The 6918-nt window shown below is 42.0% G+C and overlaps 1 protein-coding gene across 8 annotated transcripts in view; it reads left to right on the top strand.

Annotated features, from left to right (window-relative positions):
• Positions 1-331: 331 nt before the first annotated feature.
• Positions 332-6918, top strand: part of PUM2 (pumilio RNA binding family member 2) — a 124750-nt gene continuing 118163 nt past the window's right edge. For 6 of the 8 annotated variants that reach the window (XM_068161322.1, XM_068161320.1, XM_068161326.1 and 3 more), the window contains exon 1: positions 335-415. The gene's annotated coding sequence lies outside the window, so the exon portion shown is untranslated. Of the gene's footprint in view, positions 416-574; positions 664-6918 lie in introns of those variants that run through there. The other 2 variants (XM_068161323.1, XM_068161327.1) reach the window with 2 other exon arrangements.

Genomic DNA, 6918 nt, shown 5'->3' with positions numbered 1-6918 from the left:
CGCCCGGCCAGCACGGTAGCATTGAGGGACAGCGGGAGGAACGGAGGGGAGGGGACGCGGCGGCCGGCTGGTAGCGCATGCGCGGCGGAAGGAGCCGGGGGCCGCCGTTTCGCTCGTGCTCTCTGCCTCTCTCCCGTGCTAGGACGCGCATGCGCTGTGGCGGCGGCAGGGGCGAGCGGCAGCGGCGGCGGGAGGTTTGCCGCGCTCTCGCTGTCTTCCCTCCGTGCGCGCCGGGCTCGCCCTCCCGCCATGTTGTTGTGAGCCCCTCGCGGCCCAAGGGGGGGAGGGGAGGCAGGAAGGAGAGGCGCCGAGAGGGAGGAGGAGGAAAGAGAGGGGCGGCGGGCCAGCGGGTAGGCAGGGGTGTCCCAGGGCCCATTCCGGCTCCATCGCTGTGAGCAGCGCCGCCAGCCAGCCTGTGAGTATTCTGTGGGGCCGGGGCCATGCTGACTAGGCCGCGGGCGGGCCCCCCCCTTTCCTCCAGCCCCCCCCTTTTGTCTCAGGCCTCGGCTGCGCGCCGAGGGAGGGGAGGGAAGAGGGAGGGGAGAAGAAGGGCGGGAGGGGGCCATGTTGTGGCAGGTCACCGGGCGGCGCGGGGCCTGCTCGGCGGCTGCCCGCGCGTCGCTGCCTTTGTGTCCTCCCGGCTCACCGGGGAGCGGCGCCGAGGTGGGGAGGGAGCGCCGTGAGGGAAGGCGGCAGTTGTGTGAAGGAGGCGGGCGGTGGCAGTGCTGCGGGTGGGGGGCAGCATTGTGTTCTAGGCGAGCCGAGGAGAACGGGGGCATGGGGAGCAGTTTGCATCCCAGGGGGTTTAGGGGGCCAAGTTATTGCCTAAGAGAAGTCCGAGGTGGGTATGGGGACTTGAACCCTCGGACGCGGTCGAGGGTTCAAGTGGGAAGAGGATACTGGGGCGCGTACACGCGTGAGGGTGACGGGAGTTTGGGGCAGGCCCTGGGAGGCGGACACAGGGCGCCGGCTGTTACGATAGGTTTCGGTACGAAGTGTTGAGGCGCTGAAGGAGCCGTGAGACATGGGGCCGTCGTTTTGGCTGCGCCACCGACAATTGCGTGCGTACGGAATTTGGATTAAATGGTCTTTGTTTAAATGTACCGAAAACGTGAAAAAACTATACAAATATATACATATATATAATTTTTTTGGGGTGGTCTTAAGGATAATGACTGCTTTCTGAGGGTGGAGCAAGAAGGCTAAATGCTTTTGGTAGTTAATACCAAACAATGAAGTGTTAGGTTTTAATTTTTCTTTAAACGTGTCTGCACAGACTACAATAACAAGTTCAGAAGAATGCCAGCTGCCCTGCGTGGATCGTGCTTACAACTAACAGTTTGGGTTTTAGTCTCCTTGACAGTCATTGTGCAAAGATATAATTTTTTAATTGTTATTATTATTTTTATTATTATTTTATTGGCAGCGTTCTTTTGTATTTCATAACCTCATACTTTCATTCCTCGAGAGAAAAAATAATATACTCGAGAAACTCTTTAATTCTGATTTGCTGTTTTAAGCAAGCTTACTTAACACTAAAATGTATAGCAAGTTTCATATGTAATGTGATAAGGAGGTTATATCAGCTGATTTTTCTGAGTGATGTAGGCGTGTATGAGCTATATAGGTCATTGCAAATGAGAATCAGTTAAACTTACATCGCTTAATTGTTTGCCACATATATGCTACATGTTAACACGATACTTTCAGATTTATTTTAATTTCTCTTTTACTGGAATCTTTGTTGCATCTCAACTGAGAGTTCAGACCTTTTTAGTTACCTTGAAGTTGATGGTATAGCTCTTCAGGTATGTGGGATATGAATGAATTTGAAATAAAATTACTATTCCATGTTACCATTTTTTACATATGAAACATAGTCTTTTGTTATATTTAGTCATGTCTGGCTTTAAACCCAAATGTTAATAGCAGTTGCAGTTCTGTTGAGAAGCTGAGAGAATTACTGTCTACCTTTCTCAGGTCTACAATTCAGTTTGTGTCAGTGTGACTATAAATACGTTAGGTAGGTGGGAGAAGGAAACTGGAATAAAAAGGGAAATTATACAATTATCATAAAATTCTCAGTGTAGTTTGGGTTATATGCATAGAAATGACACTAAATCACCTAACAAGTTTTCTGAAGTGTTCAAAGTTAAAATCTGGATTTTTTTTTTTCCCATCAGAATGATTAATAGGCAAATGTCTGTGTGAAACTGCTTGGTAGTGAAGATTCTTCACTTTAACAAATATTGCATGTAGGAGAAGTCATTATTAATTGGTTTTTTGCATTCATAGAGAGTGGTTCTTTTCTTCTATAGCATCATTATATAGTACTTAATGTTTTTCTTTGATGTTGGGGATATTGGTACAGTGCTGAGGCATTTATAATCTTGTCTGGTGATTGAGCTAATAGTTCAAGAAGCAGTTGGCTGAAAAAGTCAGACTCGCTTGTCTTTTGATGAGAAGATCCCTATTATTATGACAGTATATATTAAGTCTTGTGTAGTAGTGCATGTTAAAAGTTTTATGTACGTGTTTTCCTCAAGATTTATGTTCCTAGGTGGTTCTTTGCAATATTCTCATTTGGCCAGGTATTGCAGATGTTTAGGTCAAGTATGTTAACAAGACATCATCTTGTTCAGTGTCTGTGAACTAGATCTGATTTTCAACAGCATTTTCTAGTTAATTTTTAGATATTTGCCCCACCACCTTCATTTAATGTGTGTGCATTTGAATAATCACACTTTTTTCTAAAAGTATTCACCTTGATAGCTTCCCCCCCCCCTTTGTACAGTGTTTTCTATAATCCCCAAATGATTAGACCAAGTTTTGATACACAGACAACTAATCTGGTAGATGGTTTGAGTTCCTCTTTCTGTGTCTTCATGCTTCTTTTTCAATGTGAAATTATTAAAGCATTCAGTCCATTTGCAGTAAAAGCAAACCAAAATTCTCTTGAATGTTAAATTCTTTGAAATTCATCTCCCTTGAAACAAGTGTTAGCACATTGTACTTTCCAAAATTTCTAATAGAAATCCTACAAAGGAAACAATGTAAAATTGTAGAGTAGCCATGCTTTGTAAGTACTTTTCATTGTGTGTATTGTATGTATAGATGAGAGAGTTATCAATCTTCCTTCTCTCCAGTAAATGTAGTTGAGAATGCTTACCTCATTTAATATGAGTTTTCCCCACCCATAACATAGCTCTTGTCTTGATTATCCCACACAATGAAGCCTTTCCAGTGTTGTTGCAAAGCCAGTGCCTGGGCTCTTGTCTCAGAAATGGGACTAGAAACCTTTCCTTTAAGCTTGCTTTCTGCCTTTAAAATGAAAAATGGCCTGTTATGTTGTGCTTCCAGTAATGAAGTTGGAGTCATACAGCGGAAAAGAGTTTTAAATTACATCAGAACATGTAAACTTACTCACTCAGTTGTAGTTACTTGGGTATAGTTTCAAACAAGTTGCATGAAATTTATTTTATAGTAACAGCTTGCATACCAAAACTTTATAGCAAGATGTAGTTTGAATCCCACTCAGAATACCAGCTGTGGCTTTTAGAATAGTAGGCAAGAGCTTTTCAAGATGGTATGTGAAATGTTTAGCATACAGATAAGGACCAGATGTCATCTCTAGTAATATCTTCAAAGATTATATTTCATTATTGGGCAACAGTTGTTTTTTTTTTTTTACTTTTTTTTTCCTAAACATGGCTTTTTAAGAACAGTTGTAGGAATGTAGAAGAAATATGTCTGAAGGGATTATGACTACCATCTTGGAAATTGAGAAAGAGATGTCGAATTCTGATATGTAGCAAATGTATCACATTAATTATATACACTTGACTTTTTTCCTAGCTACTCTGTATATGTATGTATTTCCAGTAAACTTCAGAGCGGTGATATGATCCTCTGCCCTCCACTGGCTGTGCCAAACATCCCATCTCAAGCCTTTCCAACAGGGAGGTGTTTACGTCATATATTTGTGTGCATTGTGCTAAGTAATCTGGTGTACATTTTGTCATTTAGATTCCTTTCAGTTTTAATTTTTCATACAGTTCTAAGATTATCTCTTGCTTCATCCATGCTACTGAGGTGTTGGCAAAACTCTCAGTTACAGATCATAGGTCTAGTGGCATACTTTTTTTTTTTTTACCTCTTTGTGTGGCTGAAGTTTCATACAGAATTTGTTCACAAATCATTTAAATGTTAATTTTTAAAATCTGGGCTGGTGTGTTTAGTTCCCTGAGTTCTTATGTGTTTACTGCTACACACTAGCTGAAGCTAGACTTCCTGGAGGCGACTTGGGGTTGTTGAGCTAAAAGTAGCAAGTCTGTTGGACACATTTTTCAAGTATCTTCCTGTTACCTCCAGTATGTTACATGTTGTTTAAACTTGAGTTTTGGGCATGCTACAATGTCAGTCACCTAATCTGAAGAAGTTGCAGAACTGATCCTAGTAGGATGTTTTGACAAAAAGTAAATATCTACTGTAACACTACTACTAAGACAAAGTAACTTTTAGAATGTTAGTCATAAACACAAGACTGTTCAAGGTTATAAAAAAATCCTCCTACCATATAGCTATCTATATATTGCATATCTCCCTAAGGATTGGACATTCAATAATTGGTAATACTAGATGGAGAAGGTGAAATTGTGTAGAGGGATTAGATGACTGTGGGTTTTGGTTTTTTTCTACATCTTCAGACCTAAGTGTTCTATTCTGATTGAATATCTTTCTATATCTGTTTTTATTGTTTGGACCTAACACTTTTGTTTAGAGTGAAGAGACATTTCTTGACTTAAAAATACTGGTTTTTTTTCTTCAGTACTTAGTTAAGATTGCAGGTAGTATTTGGGGGTTTATATATGTATGTTTGCATAACAATCTGATAATAAATTTACATAATATAACTGATAGTACATCAGTTAAAGTAGATTAAGAGTGTGTGGAGATAAAGTGTGTGTTGAGGGACAGGTATTTTTTTTCCTGCAAAGGATTTTGTCAGTATGAGAGAGAGGATTTTGCTGTTGTTGCTTCTACTTATTTCAAGCCAAGACTTGAATGTTTCAAGAATGAGTTGGCAAACTTCATTTTAATCTGGTCCTGAAGTCTTTGTTTTGTGAAAACCCCAAAATGTACTATCATGTGGGTTAGACAAGTTTGATGTTGGTTGCTATGTTGGAAATTTACATAGTTTAACACATTTGAAAGTAAAACTGAAGCTGTTGTGTAAGATGAGATGTATTTCAGACAGAGGACTTAGTTTTCTGTGCTACTTTCTATGATTGTATGAAATGTATAAAATCTGATGTAGAGTGTAACAGAATTAGTGGGTTTACACATCATGCTTAGTGATGATGTAAAAGAAATTAATCCTGTTACATTTAAAATTACCTTTTTTTTTTTCCTTCCCTCAAGTAAATATGTGGGCAAACATTTAAAATCTATGAGACTCTACCATATATTGCCTTGTTAAAAAAAAAAATAAATCTGCAGTATGTTATTTGTTTGTCTTAAAGGCCTAGTTTGGTAATGATGTTTAAATTTTAAAGTCGAAATCAATAAATATTTTGTGTAGAAGAATGGGCAAAGGAAAAAGGCCTGCAGGACTGTTTGGTCTTTTCTGATAAGGATATGGAACGCCACAGAACACAGTGGATTTAGCTGAATCATCAAGAAGTAACGCAAGGGCACTGTAACCTTGAGGGTCGTAAACAAGTAGGGGACTGCAAAAACAGGATGTTTGTGGCTAGCTGAAGCAGGATGTTAAAACCGCAAGAGGTGGGGTTGACATGTAACCTGTAACCAATAATATGTTGCCAAGTGGGCATAATTATAGTAAACTGTATATAAGATGTGTCTGATGCTCAATAAAGTTGGATTTCGCTGATCACATTGATCATATGTCGACCCCTTCTTGTGGCAAGTGGCGCCCGAACAGGGACCCCACAGAGTGGGTCCTGAACCCAAAAAGAGGGTTCTGCAAATCTCCGAAAGGAGTCACGGCGAAGAAGGAAGCCGTGCCGTTCCGAAGAGGACTATCAGGGTTCGAGAGCGCGAAAAGCAAGAAGTATCCCGCTCCAGGATAGCAGTACTGGTGCTGTGTTTACCGATCCACGAGAGGAGCGGAGGAAACAGCAGAGACCGAAGACGCCGTAAGCCAATACTGCTCTGAGTCTGTGTGCACAGGTACTAATGCATAATAGGCAATAATGGATAGGCAGGCAGCGTATGATTTATTTAAGTGCTTTTTAGAAAAGCGGCGTGTTAATTATATAGACCTTAGTAAGGAATTACCAGGATTGTTTACTTATGGTACTGCTAAAGGGTGTTTTCAGGACCCTAATAGTGTCTTTGAAGAAGGAGAATGGTGTAAGTTAGGAGATAAGTTTTTTGACAAACTGTGGGACTGGGTTACCATCAAGCTGCAAAAGCCGTGGCGAGAATGCATGAACTGTGTTAAAACCTATGAACTGGAACAGCGAATGGCTGCTGCAGCTAGAGCAACTTTGTCAGGACAAGATGCAGCGCCAGGTGTATCTGAGTTGCAGCTGAAAGATGTGTTTGAGAACTATCAACCGATCGACCGGGGCCGCCCCCAATACATCTTGCGGCGACCACACCGCGTTTACCAGCCGTCACCACTGCCGTTTGCACACAGCGGGGAAAAAGCCAAAAAAAGGCAGCTCAGTGTGTTCGACCCCTTTTATCAACACCTTCCTCTGACATCGCCAGCGAGGGCTCGGATTCGGAAGACAACACTGGCAGCGAGGAATTCAAACAGCGCCGACTTTGCTTTATGGCCCCTCTTAGAAAAAATGGAGCACTTGGAGGCTCGCAATTACAGCGTTCTTATGACCGCATCCCTCTCGCGAGCCCTGCCGTCCCCCGTGGATACCGACGGCTCCGACCAAG

The sequence above is a fragment of the Melanerpes formicivorus genome, unplaced genomic scaffold, assembly GCF_026170545.1.
Source record: "Melanerpes formicivorus ecotype bairdi unplaced genomic scaffold, bMelFor1.0.p_v2 SCAF_57, whole genome shotgun sequence".
NCBI classification, from domain to species: Eukaryota; Metazoa; Chordata; class Aves; order Piciformes; family Picidae; genus Melanerpes; species Melanerpes formicivorus.
Note: the sequence above shows the minus strand (reverse complement) of the source record. Positions and strands in the feature narration are given on the sequence as shown.